Raw genomic sequence first — 19,920 nt, forward strand, 5'->3', positions numbered from 1 at the left:
TTGCCGTTAGTAAGATAAACAAAAACTACACGTGCAGAAACATTTTGTACAAGATTAATTTACAGAATGGTACAAAGTTATGAATGTTTTTTATTTGGCTGTAACAAGAAATATTCAGTTGATTCAGCTATGTTCTACGTCACATGACCAAAATTATGTCACCTATTATTACGTACAATTTAACGAACCATTTATTTATATGTATAACTTTGATGTTTCAACGAAATATGTATGCGAAAATGCCATCTTAAAAGAGACATTTAATAATTATTAATAATTCGAGTCGAAAAAATGGATTGTGAAAAACATTGTACAAAACTGTAATTATACAAAATATTTCTGTTATGTTCATTCTTTGTCCATCTTAATATTAATGGTAATAACAATTGATTTATACAAAATCTACGATTAGTGATATGCTTTTCTGCTCCATTGTATCTAAATTTTGAAAATACTTACTGCTTCATTAAATAGACTATTACAAAAATATCAGATATGTAAGAATAACAATTATTAATTCTTAATAATTAATGATATAATAATTTTCTCAGATTTTTAATAAGAGTAAATAGTTACAATTAACGAATGTAAGTAACAGAAATTCTGATTATAGATGGTTAAATTTTAAGAAATTTCTATCGGAGCCCTATTGAAAACATACTTGAGATATTTCGCCTTTTCTGTATTACAAGTATCTATTATTCAATTTCAAGATACAAAAATGCATAGAAAAATAAATGTCAAATATTCCAAACACGTATGATATTCTAAATATTATAACATGTAATAGTCCTATCATTTCAATTAATTTTATAAAAATACGAAATTACATAAACATTCCCTGTCTGTTTTCAAAAGCTTCAATTCCATTACCGAGTATTTTAGTTACCGTTGAAACTTATCGGTGATCAACCCCGAGTTAGTTGATTTTAATATCAAATTTGATAAGTCGATTTCTCAGACAAGAACTCTCTCTTCGTACAACGACGAGGTAAAGTAAACCAAGACTCTCCACCCAAAGAAGAGATACAATGACCCGTTTCGAAGACTGACCGAACTAGATTGTTGGAGTCTGCTGGCTCGCCGTAGAAAATCCAAGAATTACTGTTAACTGTAAGTGGAGTTACTGTCCAATGAATTTATAGGGGCTGGCTTAATTTCAAGCGTCAGCTTAACTCGCGGCGGAGGGTAAATTAGATAGAAGAAGACAGCTCTCTTCCATAATTTAAAGCGAAGAACTCTACGTTTACTCCGATGCTTTAATTTCAACCACTCGGCGCGCGTTCTTCGGCAAAGGAAGATTGAGAGTCCGTTGATCGAGATTACGGGCTAACCGTTGCCTCAAGTCTTCTGCTACTTTTCTATAGAAAAAAATGGCACGGATAAAGACGTGGAAAATCGCTGCTCTGTTCCACTTATTATACTTTTGTTTAACCCTTTGCACTGTATAAATAATCTTATAATCAATAATAAAATAACTGGTTTACTTATTGGAGGTTCAAAGAGAATAAAATAAATATTAGAATATATTAAATTAAATATATCAAAATGTATACGTTTAGAGATGACTGAATTTGTTATATGCTTCTTATCCAATATTAAACTTTTATATTTTTGATAATTTTAAAGCACTCAAAAAGTTAAAACAAAGGATGTTGATAATTCTCAGCAAAATTGAAGAAATTTTGTACAACGTATGTTTTAGAAGTAAATGAGATAATTATGTTAGATGCTGTGATACAGAAATGTAAACTCTCTTTCAGAAAAATAAAACTTATAAAAATAACAAAATGTAAGTAATTTTCTTGGAAAAATATATTATTTTATTTGAAATATGTTCTTTTTGCAGAAAAAAGATCGTACGTACAAAAAAAGCATCAGATAATGGAATGCCATTAAGGATCCATGTTATAGTTTTTTGAATGTATTATATGCTATCAAAACGCTTCCATTTATGGCTGTTTTGATTCTTAGAAATAAGAAATAACGGGCAAAGAATTCATATGATTAGTTCAGTTTTTCTGCGAAAAAAAAAAAAAAAAAAAAGAAAACAGTAACAGCGGACGGATAGTGTGAAATACATTTTATATGTATACAAAAACTAGAGTTAGCCTAAATGCTATTTCACCTTAAATTCTTCTCTTAATAATATCATTAAACAAGACAAATGAAGGCTATATTTCTCGATGATAAAATTTTATTATACATATTGCTATTAATTTCTTTATATTATAGATAAACTTTGAAGATGTTAGAATTTAAAAAAATAATAATAATAATCCTTAAATAAATGAACATTATTATTTATAAAGTATTAAAATTGTAATTGATTGTATTAGAATTAAAATTCGTAATTCCAACATATTCTTAATAGAACCTCCTATATCCATTAATAGAGAAACAAAAATGTTTCATTAGTGAAGTTTTCAAATACATAATAAAACAACCATTTTTCTGATATTAAATTGCATATATCCAGATCCAAAAAATTGTCAATTGAATTGTTAATTCAATATTTAAAAATCTTATATTCTTTGGACTGCTCAGTTACCTAATCTCTTTAATTGTAGAATTATACTTCTCAAAACAAATTAAAGTTCTCCTCTAAATGCCTTGAATGTTGTGGCATAAGAAGACACGTGGTTATCATTTTTGTTTACTGTTTCAGTTTGCGAAAAAGTTATGTCTAAAATATCTTTGTCAGTCATAAAATATCGATTTATCACAAAATTGAAAAAATTTCTTTTCTTTCAGTAAAATTTCGTACCTCATATTTAGCAAATTGTTTTGTAATTATAAAAAATATATGACAAAATACATAAAACAAATTATCACAAAAAAAAGCATCTATTACTAATAAATATACTGTTCGGACAGTAAAACATTCCAATGTTAAAATATTCAAATAATAGCGGTTCAAACAAATTTTTAAAATATACGAAAAAATTTATTTCATTCAAAAAAAGCAAACGATATTCAAAATTTCTAAACGATGATATACGCGCTAGTTTTTAATAGTCATAATTTTTTTGATTTGAGATACTTACCAAAATCTCCAATTACAGCGTTTTCGATCCATAATTTTTCCGATTGATATCTACAACAAAAATAAGATCACTTATGTTTATTATATTAATGCTAGCATAAAAAATAAAATTATTCGATTGAAAATTCCTTTTTATCTCTGCTACGAGTTTATTAATTGCTTCTGTTAATTGTTCTGATCAAAGAGCTTGGATACGAAAGATTCCTTTTGTACGAGTTTCATCATACTGGATATTTATTTATTCCTGAATGGATATTCATCGGGGAACCAATACTTTTATCGAATAAATAAATCATCTGTTAGAAGCAGTGTCAATATTTCAAATTAATATATTAATATATTATATAATATATTACATATTATATGTAATATTTATAATATATATTATTATATAACATTTATAATATATATTATAATTACATATAATAAAACATGTATATTTGATATATATTAATATATTAATATAGACCAAATATATATAATTTGGTATATATATAATTAATATATTATATATATTGTATATATATATAATTAATATATTAATTACCACACTATGCCTGTCGGAAGTAGAAGAAGAAAGAATAGTGGAAACATATGCCAATCATTCTTCTTAGTATGCGTACGAATTGCAAATACTAATACCCCCTTTCAAGATGTGCGCTCGTTAATTACGCTCGCAATCTCTTCAACTTTTTCAGGACGGTTGAAGTACATCTACAGTTGTTTGTGACGCCAAGTGACGTTTCTCAAAATGTTGATATTCTGATGCATACGCATATTTTTACAGTTATTAAAAGTTATTAACGAGGATAGGACGATCACTATCACTTATGAAGTACACATTATCAGTTTTTGTTCAAGTTCTTTTATTTGTAATTAGAAATATAAATATCATTTATTATTTATTATGTATCATAATAATAAAATAATAAAAGCAAATAAGTTTCCTAACAAATCTAATATGTTTTGTAAGTGTCAAATATTTTTTATGTGTGGAAACATGGATCTACGCAAAGTGCAACATTGCACTTTGTACACACATGTATAAAGATTTCCTTTTTCCTTTGCTTGTGCCCTAATGTTGTGACTGCATACATAACATCTGGAAAATGTTTCTCTATCAAATTCATAAAACTGGTTGAAAATGTCTCTTTATCAATTTCCAAGGATTATTAGAAGTTGGAATTTGGCTTTCATAATTTTAAGTTTGATGAAAATTTTCAATGAATTGATCGGAAATTTTCAAACATTTAATTGTATTTTATTTTTACTGCCAGTTCGTATATAGGATATAGATATCATAAATTGCGATATCCAAAAAATGAAAAAATAAATTTTTTTACTATTTTAGAATTTTTCGTATAACGCTTGCAAAACTGATTTTCACATTGATTATATCTATTGCTGCTCCCATTTATTTTTATTAAAGTACGTAATTTATTTATTCAAGTACGATTTTAAAATTTCTTCTCTTGCTTTTCGATTTAAAATTTATTTCACATGTTATGTGAAATGTTGTCAACATGCATATGTATCTTTCGTCATATTTTTTACTGCTGCATAATATATTTTCTGTGTTTGTTATTTCGCATTTTTCTTTATTCAATTTTCACTTTTACACAGTATTATTTCACTTTTTCACGTAGTATTATTGAAAGAAATGTGGATTAGTGTCTAGTGACCAATTGTCAACATAGAGAACATGATTTTTATCTAAATATGATATTTATAGAAATATAATTGACCCTTTATTCAATTCAGTTTCACATCGATAAAATTCAATTATTTTTATTCCGAATCTACTCTTTTTAGCGTAAACAAATTATTTAAAATCTAATTTCTCTTTCTACAACAATAAGCTTTCATCAATATCTTGAAACGAACCACAGAATTCTGTTTTCAAATGATATATTACTGGTTTTATTTTTTTTTAAAGCGATTAGCTTAATTTATATCATTTCTTGTATTATCTACAAAATATAAATTTATATTAAATTTAAAAATCTACTAAACACTCTTAAAAAAGAAGTTTCTATCATTCGTGAACCAATAATTTATCATTTCTTCTTTCAACAAATCCTATCAAAGTAGAAATTGAAAGAAATCTATGAAATATTTTTCTATTTGTGTTTTGCCAATTCGAATTACATTTCTTTTGCTCTTACATATGGATAGCATATTGATTTGTTTCTTTTTCTGTGAGATTTAACAAATTTTCTTCAAAATAAAATAAAAAATAATTGAGCTCGATAATATCTTCCTCCAAAGCACATGATTCGCAGTTAATATTGTCGAAAAAAATTTTTTTTGAAACAGAATATTATCATATTTCCATTTGAATTCAGAAACCACTTGTATATTTTTCCTTTATTGATTGCCAACTCATTTTCAGTTATAATACTGCTATTATTATTTTTATTTAAACTATTTTCTTCTTTGCTTGAAGAATAGTAATAAGTAATTTAATTAGAATCCTATGAATCTTCCACAATAGCAATCGTTAAAAAAGAATAAAAAATAAACTAGGATAACAATTCAAATTATAATTGACATAATTGTCAATTGTAAACAAGTTAATACCCATCTCATTTAAACAAAAATAATGCCCATCTTTAGATAAAGAATTCCCAAGAACATCAGTTAATATATGATTCGGTAAGTTTAATTTATTACGATAAGATTAGACATGATTAGATAGGATTAGAAATTCAAGAAATTTCTCCTTATCCTTGCGTGTGATGCAATTACTATTTAAGTACCTCCATGCACTGAATCCATGATTATCGTATATGCATTATTGGTCTCATTTGCATTATCATCTCCATATGCATTATCTATCTCTACAGAATCCAGATAAAATATCTCCTGCATTGAACTTGCACGTGATCTATTAGCATATTCTCTTTTTACATAACATTCAAAGGCCTTGGCTTGCCACAATGGAAACATTTTATTAATAACTTTTTTAATAATTAATAAAATTAATAATTAATAATTAATGCAACATTTTATTAATTATTTAATATTTACACTGTTGCCATGTTGATTATGATTCTTTCTTCTTCTTTCATTCTTTCATGTTCAATCGCCATTGTACCTGATTCATCATTACGCTTTTGCTTCCTCGCCACAAATTATTTTAAAATTTTTATCTTCAATGTCTCGAGATTAGGGAGCTCGTAGCGTATCTAAAATTCTTACATGTATTAGGTAGATTTAACAGCATTTGCAAATTTTTATGAATTGTTATATCCATTTCATTTAGTTTATCTATTATAGTTTATTATATTTATTTATATTTTAGTTTTTTATATTTAGTTTATTATAGTTTATTATATTTATTTATATTTTAGTTTTTTATATTTAGTTTATTATAGTTTATTATATTTACTTATATTTTAGTTTTTTATATTTAGTTTATTATAGTTTATTATATTTACTTATATTTTAGTTTTTTATGTTTAGTTTATTATAGTTTATTACATTTAGTTTATCTATAACTTCTATAAAAGTATTTGTATATTTATCGACTTTTGAGCAGCAACTTCTCATACTAGAGCTGCTTGTGGTTGTGTCAATTCCCAATGAAATCGTTTATTTTTATTTAGTAGAATCTTCTATCTGTATACTTCATGTATCACAATTATTAACAATCACATTTCTCAGACTCGCGCTCATCGTGCCATATGCTGATATTTAATCTCACATTTATTACACTTTTTATTATCTTTCGATCATTCTTTATATATACATATTTGCTTTTTGTTTATGTTTAATATTTGCTCTTATTTATGTATATTACTGTTAAATAAAGTGTCACAAATTAATATATTACTGTAGCAAGCGTTCGCACACCATATTCTCCCTACGCCTGCCGGACACAGAAGAACAAATAAGGAAATAGCAGAAACACATACAACGCGCGCGAATTGGAAACATCATCTTTCGTACAATTATGTTTTTAAACAGCACCCGGAATTGTATTCGCTATCAATAATTTCTTTGCATCAAAAGTGATAAACTACCATTTCGTAATGTTATTTAATTAACAACGAAAAAACGCACTTAATTTCAATTTAACAACGAATCTCGTGATTGTTGCATTATCTATTCAACGACAGGATTCATTAACGGGAGATGAATGACATCAACGATCCTTTATATTTAAATAATTTCGCACACCCGCTGAGATTTGTAACTACCTCATAAATATCAATGGGAGTGAAATCGTGTTCAAGTTCTATTAACGATGCTCGCGTGCAATTTTCATATCCAAAGAGTCTTATTGTCGATTTTATTAAATATTTTCATTAAACAGCATTAAAAGAAAACAAAGCTGGTCAAAACAACGCATACTTACTTGCCAATGTCAACGATGTCCCGTTACACTTAATCAATAATGCTGAAATATGTAATCCACAATCAAATATATTTGATTTTATTTCGTAAAAATTTTTTCAACGATCAACCATAGTTAATTCTGAATGATATCATTAAGAATTATCACAATTTGGAGTTAAATTATTTAACTTTGAAATTTTCAATTTAATCTTATTTTATTGCTAATTTCTATGAACAAATATAAAATGTAAAATACAAAATAAAATTAAATACTTCAAATTTTAGTTATTTACAAATTATGATATTTCTATAATTATGTATTACATTTTATATTTTGTTATTTTATGTTTTATTTTATATTATATTTTTATATTATTTATATTACATTTTTATTTTATTCTATATTATATTTTATATTTTAACTTACATCATACTTTATAATACATGTTATAGTTCTTGTATAATATACATAATATTACATATTAAAGTATTCAATGACACTATTTGAGTTAATTATTAATATTAATATTAATAATAACTTATGATTATCGATACAACTTTGATTTAACTCGTTTATTAATTGTTAACGTTAATTATAACAAAACACGATGTTAAAGAAAGAACAAAACAGTTCACAAGTATTAAGAGGAAAACGATCAAAACTTATCACTAACGTTATCGCTGTATATCTTTGTGAATTTAAATTGAATATAGCTCGTAACATAATGACATATGGGTAAATGATGATAGCTATGAAAAATGAAGATGTATGTACAGGCACTTGTGATTAATGACAACCTACTCTGTCTGTTTGCTTATCTATTCTTCAAATCTTTGGTAGAAAAAATATTCATAACGTGAACTCTTTCGAATTGGCTTTATCGTATGGTACTTCTAAGATTTACCAAGATGTCAAATCACAATTAGAACTAATGTTATACATAAATTTCGTAATATAGTAATACTTTATATATATATTTATATTAATACATTTGTGTTGGATCATTTGCAGTCAAATAAGTATTACGCGTGTAATCAGCAGATATTTTTCAAACGAAATATAAAGAAAAGTTGTGGGTACTTCGTTGCATAGATAATAATTTATTATCACTTACATACACTTTTTAACTTGTGATTGTCAGTGTCATTTTTAAACTGATAATTTAATCAGCAATTCACACAGGACATTCATATAATAAATTATAAATACACAATTAATTATACAATTTTAATTCATGTTTTTTAATTTTGTTTTATAATAAAATAAAATTTCAAGTTTCTTTCATTTGTCTTCATAAGTTTCTCAATAATGTAATCACTTTTCATATTTCTAAACACAATTGAAAGAATTGAATTCGTGCAATGATTTATATACATACATATATACATATATATATATATATATATATAACGAGGATTGAATATTTGATATAGTTTGCTTATCCATGATCTGTATTCCGTTTTCCGTATTTTTAAATTCCCCATGAATACATAAAAATTCACAATCTATATGCATACGAATTGTGTTATTTTGTTTCGTACAAATGTACAGTGTTACAATTTATATCTATTATTATCATCAAAAGTTACACAAGTCTGGTAAGGAAAGCGAAAAACTAAAATATGAGTCATCCGATGGAAATTTATTAATATTTAAGCAATCAAAATTATGTACGCGTGATATTCGCTGTAAATGTAATAATAATATCCAAACGTTATATTACTAGAATACAGTATCTATTAATAATTAAAAAATGATCTTTTATATTAGCAAATATGGTTTCGGTAATATTAACTCAAATAGCTAAACATAGAAAGCAGACCATATCCAAGTTTTCATTATAAGTATTTATTCTGAAATTAGTTGTCAGATACTAGATTAAAGATTCAGATACTAGATACCATGATTAAAATATAATGACAAAAATAAAAATATTTTATAATTACATTTTATATTGTATAAAATTTTATGTTATTTTATATTGTATTGCCTTGGGTCATTTTGTTGCCTGAGCAGGGATTATGATATCCAAACAATAAGTTATAAATAGTATAAATAGTATAATAATATAGGACAAGAATATAATTTTTTCATTTAAAGTTTTGAAAATCGAATTTGTAATTCTATCAAGTATATTTGAATTTAGCTAATTCTAGATTTAAAAGAATATTTAACAAGCTATTCTACGTCCAAAAACAAGCCACAAATATGGAGTAACATTTCTTTCATTTAAAGCTTCATTTTCAAGAAAATAAACTTTGAATATGGTTCGTTAAAAATCGTCTCGGCAATAACTTTTCAAACTCGATTTTCTCGAAAAGTTTCATACAACAAACTGTTATTCTATTTGACTTGTTTTTTCCACGTAAAATCATCTTTTGTTAAATATTTTCTTCTTTCTTGTCTAGAATTAGATAAATTTAAATATATTTAAAGAATTAGATTCAGTTTTCTCGAAGGCGAAGTCTTGAATAAAAAAAACTTTATTCTTTGCTTTCAATTTGTTTTTTTCTTTTTTTCTTTTTCATGCGGAGTCACTTATTTTCCGATTGCATGATCGAAAACAATTCTGTAGAAGAATAGAATAGTAAGTTAATATGCTACAAATTAAGATATCCGAATATAGAAATTTGGATGAAAGAGGCTCCACTGACTTTCTTAAAAATACGTCGTCACGAAGAATGACATACCGGCGATAGTAGACAAGTAAAATTCATTAGAAAGGAGACGGAGAAAATATTTATTCGTCAGATGGCGAGAGAATCAACAACAAGAAATAACATTTTCCTCGGTGACGGACGGTCTGGGAAAACAAACAAAACCGCGACACGCAGGCAAATTCCGGATATCACATGAGTACATATTTCATGTTTCGAGTTCTCGAGCGGAAACCTCTTCCTACAAATTCGATGCAGTTTGAGACAGTAGGAGATAACAGGAGGAATCCGCAAAGGTAAAGTCGGGCAAAACCAACCAAGAGAAAAATCCGGCTTTTCAATTTCCTGAATATATATAAGGAAAGAGAGAGTTTTCAGATGTATGCACGTACATTTTTCGATTGCATTCTCCGCGAATTTTTCGTCAATGGCTAAGTGTACGATCTGCTTTTCTTAATTTTTCACTCACTCCTAATTGTTTCGCTAACGATAGTTGTAAATGTTAGTCTCTCATTGGCAAACGTATCTTTTCACAGTTCGTTGATCAATTGGGTCGTTTAAACATAGAACACTGTTTTATTTTCAAGCGTACAGTTGCTCATGAAAGTACTCTAATCTTGATAGGAACTTCTTTTGAATATGTTGAGCGTGTGGCGTAAAACATTTTGAAATTTTCTTGATTATTATAATTATATTGGTCAAGCCGAAAATAAATACACTACGAGTTTTGAATCACTTATTTTTTTATTTATTTCAAAAAATAGATTTTACATTTATTTAATTCGAAGGAAGAAATGATTTTTTATTTTCTATATACTCGTAAATGAGGTATTGAAAATAATGATCATCATCAACAGTATTACAAATTTATAGAATGGACTGACAACGATCATTCGAACACTTTTCATAAGTAAAAAAAGGACACAAAATATATGAAAAATAAAGTTATTTCTCTATACCAATTTAAAAAAATCTATTTCTTGAAATAAAAAAAAACACAAGTGATTCATAGTGTATATAAAGTTTTTCATAATCTATCAGATATAGAAGTAAAATTATTTGATTTCCTTCTTGGACATCCTGAATAGGCTGTATCTAGAATTTTGTAACAAAGCGTTTACAGACGAACTTCATATAACACATTTTTCTTATTTTCATTTGTAGATTTATGTTCCTACAATTTCGTATGTTATTATAGTCTTAATATTGCATTATTACAAAATTACATTATAAGTTATAATGAAAATTATAAATGATTGGTTTCTCGTTTGATTCTGCATATTTAACTGTGTATTTACTACTATGATAATAATATTAATAATATTATAATTATTATGTATGCATATTATTGTACGTTGTAATACGCATGTAGCTAGTATTAAATACTAGTAGTCAGTTAATTGACTTTGTATCAATATGTTGCACGAGAGTAATCGGTTTCACGATAAATTATTTATAATTTTGTATTTTTGTAATAAAATTAAGATCTTGTAACAAATTTAGGATCCTATGTTTATATAATATTTTTCTCTTATTTTATAAAATATTTTATCACATTATAAATTATTTTATTATTTTGTAAAATATTATATTTTTATATATTTATAAAATATACTGATACCGTTTTGGCAAAATGAAAATAAAACACTGCGTGTCTATCTGTATTAAGTTTCTTTTGCCGTAAATGTCCGAATATTTTCCATGAATCACCGTAGAATCGCAAACAAACCGAGATAAAATATAAATATTATTGAACATTTTCGCAAAATTCTTTTTCTATTCTTTTCAGATATTTAAAAAGAAAAATAGTTAAAATTAGTTAAAATTTATTTTGAATTGTGTGCAAAAAAAGTCTTTATTTAGTGCAATTCTCTAACGTTTCTGGCGATCACAATCAGTGTATAGAAAATATAACTTGTTTTATTTAAAATAATTATACACATTCCATTATTTGCTCTAAATGTAAATTTAAGGTATATTTTACGTAAAAGTTCAAAACTTGAAATAATGCAAATATGTGAAATACATTTTTTTCTGCTATTTTTATCTTATATTTTATAATTATGGCACATGTTGCAGAAGAGCATATATGTAAATGTCTATTTATACATCTCCAAACGATGATTAAAACCCAAACAAATCCATAATATCGTATCCACGATTTTGACGATTTTTCTAAATAAAAACAAGAGATTCGAAAATAAAATTTTCTCTTAGCTTGCCGATTCTTCAAGTTTCAGCAGCGTAATAATAAATAACCTGAATAATTGGAGAGTAGAAAACGCGGAATTGAAAACATTCAAAATACATTTCACACGAAGAAAAGAGACGAATTCTCCGATTGGTGGCAATGTTCATATCGGCCTCGTAGATCAGTGTGGATCAAATTTCGATGAAAAAATTCACGAGGCAAGCGGAGACGAGAGGTCTATAGACGTACACGATGCTGCATACGAACGATTCAGTCTTATTGGTTTCGTATGTTAAACAAAATCGTATATAACAGCACGCAGCATTCGTAGATGAAATCGTTGGACGCACGTGGCCCTTTCTCGGACTCTATACGTACTGCTTCTTGTTATTTATGACATAACAAAGCCATGGCTGTCGCGAAGAAAGAAAGGGACAACAGTCAGTCACGGTAAGCGTACGACGACAGGGGTGGATGGAGAGAAAGAACATCGGCTTATGATAAAATCGAATTTCCTCCGTTCAGATGGAAGACAAACTAAAGTGAACAAAACAGAATATCTGTTCCCCGTGAGAGAAATAATTTTATATCGACTACATGTCATACCCGGCAGGCTCTTTGATTTCAATGCTTTTGAATTATTCACCGGCAACTGCTCGATTATGTTCTCGGCCATGTGATTCGTACTGTCACCTGTTGTCGGCCTAATCTTTGTAACCTGAATTTTGAGTTATTGGAAACGTATGACAAGACGTCATGTATAGTGGTATAGGAAAATTATTATTACATATTATATATATGTAAAGAAGTCTAAAAATGAAGAATAAAATTTCATTTAAGATTTCGTTTCCGAGAAAATTGTATTTGTTTTAAATACTTGAATTAAAATAATTTCAAATTCGACAAGAATAAATAATCGACAGGAGATTATGAATATGTACCTTTGGAATATATAGAATATAGTTTAAAAATATGTTATATAAAAATATAGAGTTTAACAATGGTACTAAAAGAATTGTATTAAATACAATAGAAATTATTAGCTTAATTTAAAAGCAAAGTAAGAAAGTATATAGCAAAAAATAGGGCACTTAATTTTTGAAAAAAAAAAGAAATAAATTTATAAGTTAAGTACACATTTATTAACTCAATTTATTAACTCAACTGAACATATTCTGTTTATTTTGTAATTCTACTTGAATTGTATTTAATAAATTTTTACACTCGATTTTTTCATAAATAAAGTTTTTAAATGGAAAATGTTATTTTCAACATATTTTTGCACCTAAATCTCTCTTGGATCTTTAGCTATGTGACATCAATATATGTCATTATAACAGATATTGACAAAAGAACGGTTTCATTACTTATAAATTGCGAATTTTTATGCATTTGTAAGAAATTGTAGAGTTCACATAATGCAGAATATAAAATACTTTGATATAAAATATTCAAAGTATAGTTTCTATAATAACATAAAATAACAAAATATAAAAAAATTTCTACATTTTTGATTATATTTTCAAAAATATGAATTTGCTTAAAAATTAAGTTTAAATTATTTGTTTTTGTCAAATGAATATATTTCAGCAATATTATAAATTTTAAAATGATATAATAACAGTACTATAAATAATTAGTTTTCAATAAGTACTATTTTGATATAGGAGAGATGCTACATTGCCAAGAAAAGATTAAAAGATAAATGTTTTTGAAACAAATAGAGATAGAGGCGAGAATGAACTTAATGCTTTTAAAGAATAATAGGTTCCTCCTTTTAGAAGAAGATATTTTTCTGTACCTACGAAAACATGACCTACATTCAGGGATAAAAGAGAAATACTTTGGCTCGATTGATAAAAGAGAAATACTTTGGCTCGAACTTGATTCTAAAATATCGTTTGATCTTCAGAATATGATCTTTAGATTATTTTTTTAGAGTAATTCAGTTACAATTACAACTGAAAGCTTCGTTTCTCGAGCTCTATTTCATTTAAATTTATAGATGAAATTTCATTTGTCAATTTTCTAATAATATAAGGCTTTAATCGACAATAAATAATACAATTATTGATCAGAAGAAAATGTATTTTCAAGCTTCTTAAAAATATGGGTAAAAATTTATTTCATCCAATCTTTATTAAGTTGCTCGTTCGATTTTCCTTTTATATTATTATGTATCATAGAGAGCGTAAGAAAAATTTTAGAAACAATTTTTAAATGACGTTTTATGTAATTTATAGTAATATGAATAAATTTTACATTTTTATAAATACGATACTTGCGTTTTTATGTAATATAAAAGAGCAAAATCGCGAATTTAAAACGCTTCTTTTGAATAACTTTGAGTCAGCAATGATATCTTCAGCTGCCCAATATCCTACTTGGAAATGATCGTTTTGCAAGAGCAATCATTCGTTGTGGTAGATTTGTACATGTACTAATAATTTACGTTTTTATACTTGAAGAGATATTAGTTTCATTTGATACACAACATCTTTTAGATGTCCCTACAAAAAATAGTCGAAAGTTAAGTCTCGTGGGTCAATTTATTGCTCCAATTGCTCTTGCAGTAAGACGATCACTTCCAAATGTAGCAATGTTCAGCAGCTGAAGGGTATCACTTCGAAAACTGTAAATAAAATAGAACATTCATCAGCTTCTCTAGTGTTGACTCAAGATTACTCAAAAGATGGGGAGATAATTTATAGGAAATTTTAAATTTCATATAATGTGCACACAAGAAAAATAAAAAAATCCAAAGTAGTTCTGTAATTTGATACGTAAAACAATTTTCTACTGAGATATTATTTTTTTCTATCATGTTCTAGAAAACATGAATTTGCATAAAAATCTACAATATCTATCAAATCTACAAATAACTAAATAATAGATTATAAAATAAAAAGTGCGTTTCCATTGCTGTTTTATTATAATATTTTACGAAAATTGAATATTCTTTGCTATAATAAATATACCTATGTTTCGTGTTAACATATGTGAAACCGGTTAAAATATTTTTCAAGCAAAAAAATATTTTTTTGAAATACTCTATTAAGTTTTGTATTTCATCTATTTCGTGTTCAGTTTATAAATCACACTTACATATTTAAAGTTTTCTGTGATTAAAATGATTGTTTGCACCTGGCCAATTTACAGACCAATTAAAGACATCTGTACACATGTGCGTATGGAGCAGTCCTATCAATTCTGCTCAACATCATTTACATGATATAACGAGATCTTCGTATTAGAAATGGCAATTGTGAAAGAAAACATCCGGTTGTACGTACAAAGTATACATAAGTATACGCAAATTAAGATGACACAATATGATATTTATGGAATATTCTTTCTATTCAATGCACATTTCATTATAAATAATCTATATTTTACGTAATATTTCAGGTAGTAATTAATTCTACTTTTTCATCACGTTGTGTATATTTAGATATTTTTCTTTCTTCAACAATACATTATAAAAATCGTAGACGATACAAAAATATATTATATACTATAAACAAATAAAATTGAAAATTATGTATACTTTTCTATCTTATTTTATTTTATCTGCCTCGTGTTTTCTGGTTTAAAAGGCTTCCTTAGGCTAACTTCTTGATAATAAAAATTAACAGAATCACTTATTCTAAATAATATCAAGAAGTGAATCTTCATCGTGACTCGTTGTTGATGAACGACGATTTTTCATTTATTAAAGTCACTTCATTTTCCAAATTCTAACGAAAAGAATTATAGTTCCAAGGGTTTCAAATATTGCATAAATAGGAATATCAATCGTATGAAAAATCTCAAGTTTTGGTGTGTCTCTTACGCGAGAATAATTACGTAACTCGGAAAATTTAGTTCGTATGATATATTTCGTCAAGAATGAAAATAACGAGAAATTGACGATAAATTGACTTTTTTGATTTTGATGCCAAACAGTATGGCGCGTAAAACGTTAATGTAAAAGATAACTACAATCTTTTCATGAACCGTTCTCAAAGTCAGTGAACTTGCTTGCATTCTTTTAATGAGCTCTTTTAAATTCAGGGCCTGCTGGCTGGTCCAGCGCCTGCATTATGAGACCAGGAGTTCGTTATTTTACAATTATATGTGAAATAATGTTTCTACCGTTCCATTTCTTTCCTTTTTCTCGTTGAATTTCATCGTAACTTCATTTTCATTTTAATACGTGTATCATTTATGATACATGCTGTCTTGCAACGAGACTTGTTATTTCATGCTTATTTCACTTTTCATTCTCTAAAATGACAATAATAAATTTTGTAACTTTTCAACGAAATAAACTTTGTTAGAAGAAAACCACTGCATTTGTATTTTTTTTTTTTTTTTACTCGTTTATTTAACCGCAGAAATATCTAGAAAGTTGATCTTTCAAATAAGATTTATTTGAATTTCAATAACAGAAAAGTATGTGAAAATCTGTTTCGTTTCTTCAAATTATAATACTGTAATTAAGTATATATTTTCTCTATTGTAAAATAATGTATCAGTTTGTAGTTAAATATTGTCTATCTTCTTGTAAAGTATGATACTATCTTAATTTTTTTAAGTCTTATTGTAGTATATTGTAGATACTTATATATCATAAATACAATATTAGTATTGTATTTATAATATTTATTATACAAAGTGATTCACACAACTTGTTCAGCCTAAATAACTTCAAAAGTACGTACATATATTCGTATTCTAGAATGTTTTATGAAATTGTATGGTATTTAGGGAAAATATGATACATATCGAAGTGAATTGATATTATTTTGCACAACATGAATAATGTTTTACAAATATCCAGTGAATTATAAATTAAGCTTAATATTTTTTTCATAGAAAATTTACTCTTACTTCAATACAGAAAGGTATGTATTTCTATATTTAAGATGACTTTGGTGATCTCGTGAATAAATTGATTATTTCAAAAAATTGCTTCGACAATATATTTCCCTTCAAATACCGTTCAGAATTTTTGCACAAAATATTTTTTTGCATAACTCACTTTATGTATAATACAGTATGTATTTTATACATTTTATACATTGTAGTCATTAATATTCATGTATGTACATGATGCGATCTTAAATAAATAAAAAGTCTAGATTGAAAAAATCGTATTTCGAAAACAAGTATTTCGAAAAATTCGTAAATTCATGTATGTCAGATCTTTTTAACACCAGACTGATATTCGTGTTTTTGAACGAAATTAGGAAAATATAAGCTAAATGAAGAGTAACTTCACCGACTGCTAGAAGCGGCCAGATAGTGATTCCACGCGCAAAAATAAATCACGAAGAAAGAATAACATTTTTTCATTTGAAGCTCTATTCCTAAAAAAATCCGTCAGTTATATAATACGTGTTTTCGTATTAAACATAATTTAACACAAAATGTATGTAATAATTTAATTAGATGAATAAAGCTGTGCATGCAACGTGGTCAACATTTTTAACGTTAATAAAATGATTTTATTTCTTAAAAAGTAATAAACTTGTCGCTTTACAAAATCATTCCGAAGTGAGCACAAAATAATAGAAAGTAATAATATAGATCGATATTGCAGACGTAACAGTAATGATAATAAACAAATCATATTGTCCTTGTTTATAAATCATAAATATCAACAGAAACGAAAAGAGAAGTCGGATTCCTTCAGAAACTTGCAATTAGTACACATATTTAAGTATAATCCAGGCAAAACAAATAATAAATTTATTACTTCTTAGTAATATACCGATGAATTCAAGAAAGAAGGCGAATTATTGTACGGTGTACGGTTTGGTCACTCGTTCTGGTCCGCAATCAGTTGTTAGCGAAAAAAATGTTTAAATGAAAAAAATGTTATTCTTCTTTTCGATTTGTTTTTGCATATAGAATCACCATTCAACTGCGTTGTATCATAATTTCAGCGATATTATAATATCTAGATAATATTTTAGTTGAAATTTAGTTGAAATATTTTATATATTTTTCACTCTATGTGCATTCAGATTTTCCACGAATGCAGTCTGGTCATAACAATAAAATTATTGACGAACATTTTTCAATTGCCACTGATACTTTTCGGTAAATGTCGATCGATTTGACGTTATTACTGCGGCCATTTAATTTCGCACGTTTTACGTCGCGACGCAGCAACAAAAGAAACCTATCTACCGGAATTAATCACAAGAATGCCTCTCGAATGTCGTATCGCGTCGCGCCGTGTTTTAAATCAGATTTTCCCAGGCTCCTGGCCGCGTCTTATCTTATATCGTCGACACAAAGGCGCGTTCACGAAGGAGTTTAAACAGGCAAGATTAAAACATCGTCTGTGGGAAGCACGAATATGTATTTTTCTCGTATTAACTGTAAAAGATGGCCGACACAAACGTGTTCGTTTCACTCGTAATTCATTTTGTATTTCCTCTGTGTTTTCTGTTAACTAGCACACGCGTCGCAACGTTACATAGCCTTGTTCCCTATCTCTGTCTCGTTCATACATAAAGGAGTACACACACACACACACACACACACACACAAACGTCGTAGCGAGTTCGTGATTCGCAAAAAACGTAACCGAATTTCCCTCGGCCCTTAATTTTTGCCTTTTTTCTGGACAATCTCTCGGCAACGAGCCGCTTTGCGGATTCACCTCGACTCTTTCCATTTCCGTACTGGAGAATCGGTTTTTTCTCTCTCTTTTCCTCCTTCTGTTTTATTTTGTCCCTTTCCTCCCATTTTCTTTCCTTCGTTTTTCACTTTATCATAGAATCACGGCATTCGAGATTACGGAGAAAAATTTTCGCGATGCGCAGCTTAGCGGCACGAGCACGAAATTGAGTTGATGAACGCCTGCACAAACTTAATTGAAGTTTCGGCTTAAACGGTGCTCGTGACGATTCGTATATTTTCTCTGTACGAAAAATGACTTGGATTTTTCAAGTAATTTAACCAGAGTAATCGAAACTAGATCCGGCTTAAATTACAGACAGCATCGATTATTATATTTGCAACATACATAGTGGATCAAATGACATTGGTACAGCTACTTTCTTTTAAATATCTTCATACGTATAATAATTTTATTATAAATTTAAATAATAACTTTCGAATTAAATCTTCACACAAGAAATAATAAGTAAATTGAATCAATTTGTTCTAGAAGTTCAGTAGTTGCTCAATATAAAAATTTTATGTATCTATTTACATAAAATATTTTAAACGTTTAAAGAATTAGAGTGCTTAAGAATAACGATAAAACAAGTATGCAGTGAAGAAAGGAACCGATAAGTTTTTGATAAGTTGTTTTCATAGAGATTATCAAATATATTTATGAAAACAAATATTTTGTGTCCAGTGGTTAATTTACATTCAATGGCAGAATATTATTACAAAATCAAATCATTAAAATCAAGATCTCTTCAAATCATTAAAAATAGTTTGCAAATACATGGTGGAGTTGTAGAAAAAAACTCGTCATTAATTATCAAAATTTAATTAAATTAACAAGAGCTATCTGCCATGTAATCGAATAGAATGCAAAATAATTCTTGTTTTATTGTTATATAACTTATTATTGAAAATTGCTATTGTGGACGTTACTTTTAATAAGGACGTTAATGTGGACGTTACGTATTAAATAAAATAAAATTAAATTAAATAAAAAGAAATTAGACGCATT

The 19,920-nt window shown here is 27.2% G+C and overlaps 1 long non-coding RNA gene across 1 annotated transcript in view; it reads right to left on the bottom strand.

The window, feature by feature from the left end:
• Nucleotides 1–798: 798 nt before the first annotated feature.
• Nucleotides 799–19,920, bottom strand: part of LOC122534658 — a 31,036-nt gene continuing 11,914 nt past the window's right edge. Inside the window, exons 2-3 of the long non-coding RNA XR_006307962.1 lie at nucleotides 3,048–3,097; nucleotides 799–1,361 (exon numbers count right to left, since the gene is read on the bottom strand). This is a non-coding gene — a long non-coding RNA (uncharacterized LOC122534658). The remainder of the gene's footprint in view (nucleotides 1,362–3,047; nucleotides 3,098–19,920) is intronic.

The sequence above is a fragment of the Frieseomelitta varia genome, unplaced genomic scaffold (assembly GCF_011392965.1).
Source record: "Frieseomelitta varia isolate USP_RPSP 00005682 unplaced genomic scaffold, Fvar_1.2 scaffold_621, whole genome shotgun sequence".
Taxonomy (NCBI): domain Eukaryota; kingdom Metazoa; phylum Arthropoda; class Insecta; order Hymenoptera; family Apidae; genus Frieseomelitta; species Frieseomelitta varia.